Consider the following 2,058-nt stretch of genomic DNA (forward strand, 5'->3'; position numbering starts at 1 on the left):
TCACACATATATATATATATATATATATATATATATATATATATATATATAACAGAATAAATATTATTAGAGAATATGTAAGTTATTTCTCATCCGCTTCAAGGCTTAGTATACAAACTGTGCTAATTTTCAGATTAACTCATTAGATTTATTACAAAGAAAATTAGAAAATATTGCATCAGGTAGGTATTCTTAATAATACTCTGAAATAACTTCGATCATAGCTTTGAGTATTATTGGAAGTTTAAAAAAACATCGATTATTCAGATTCAGTTTTGCCACTGTCACATAAATATGATCTAAATGCCCCATTGAAATGTTATTGTCAACCAGTAACTATATTAATAGAAAGACCTCCAATTTTAAATAATCTCGAACGGTCTTATCTTGTTGTTTTCAACAACATATATTAGTTTTCACTATCCTATAATTCTTTAAAGGTGTTAGTCCATCTATTTCTTCATGTCACGCTTGCAATGTACAATCTATTAATTATTGGCTAAACGCAAAATACATAAATACACATCGTCTATATCCTGTGATATCCACATAAAACCAAACTATTATGAGAATATGGAGCTCGGATTATACTTAGAATACCACGATCAGAGCACACCTCCCCGCTGCTCTGTACCCTACACTGGCTATCCATTCGATCCAGAATCAAACACAAAATTTGTTCTTTGTTCTACATTTCACTGACTGACTCTAGTCCAACATACCTATCCGACCTCACCCATATGTACACACCAGCAAGATGCTTACGCTCCTCTTTTGAGAATCGTATACTCATTATTCCCACTATGAAAACAAAGTCATATGGACAGCGTTCTTTTGCATACCAGGGCCCAGCAACGTGGAATGAATTTCCCACTGAACTTAGACACAAAGACACAGAGATCACATTCAAGAATGCTCTCAAAACGCACTTATTTCGACTGCAAGAACAAATTTAAAGACCTAATAATGTTTCCTACCTTAAATATTCTCAGTATGTTTTTTTATGTTTTCTAATTTCATAATGTTTGTGTTTGCAATCATATCATTATATATGTTTTTTATCTTATAGGTGTTGTCTAATGTTCTAAAGCGCTTAGAACTTCTAAAGATTAGGCGCTATACAAAGTCCTCATTATTATTATTATTATTATTACTATTATCTAACTTCATTTCAAAATTATTTCAGCTATAAACCTGGTATATAACTTGAAAATATCAATTACTTAAGACGATCACAGACAATGTCGCCCGTACTTCCAACCCGTTATTATAGTGATCATTCTGGCCAGATCACAAAAAATGGTTAGGGTGAGGCAAGGAAATGTAACAGTACACTCATAATTGACTCAAGCGGTTAACTTGCTTTGCGTGGATGTAACTTGTGCTTCCATTGTCCCACTGTTACTACTTGATGACTTTACCGAGCTAAATCAGCTCAACCCGTGAACAGCACGACACAAATTCGATACATATGACCGTCATATACTTGCAGTGTTTTTTGTGCGTGTTATTGTAATATATATTAATTTTGCTACACAAAATCAGGGCTTCAGACTAAAACATGCACATCCAGAGACGGATGTTCTGTGCGAATTTTCACAGTATAATGTTTCAATGATTTGTGAGCATATATAACGGACAGCCATAACACGTATCAACTACACATAATACATTAGCTACATTATTGATTAGTTACGTTACCAAACAAGTCGCGTTAGGCATGTTGCTAAATTAACACATTAGTTACTATAGCTATGAGTACATGGATACAGTAGTTACATCGTACGAATTACATTTGCAGAACAGTCACGTTAGTAACGAAGGAACACAGTTGCAAATACAGTTATGGGTTAAAAGTAACACTCTAGTCAAACTAGATTCTGGCTACACTGATTCGCTAATTACATTGGTTAGAAGCTACGAATAACACAACAGTCATATTAGTCATTATCTACATTTAATCACTCGGGACATTAAATATCATTTAGAAAAAATACAGCTTTAGCGGATGTGTGTGAACAAGTAGTGCACACGGATAAGTACTATAAATGATATCTA

The sequence above is a fragment of the Sinohyriopsis cumingii genome, chromosome 8 (genome assembly GCF_028554795.1).
Source record: "Sinohyriopsis cumingii isolate HCF-2022 chromosome 8, ASM2855479v2, whole genome shotgun sequence".
Classification (NCBI taxonomy): Eukaryota; Metazoa; Mollusca; class Bivalvia; order Unionida; family Unionidae; genus Sinohyriopsis; species Sinohyriopsis cumingii.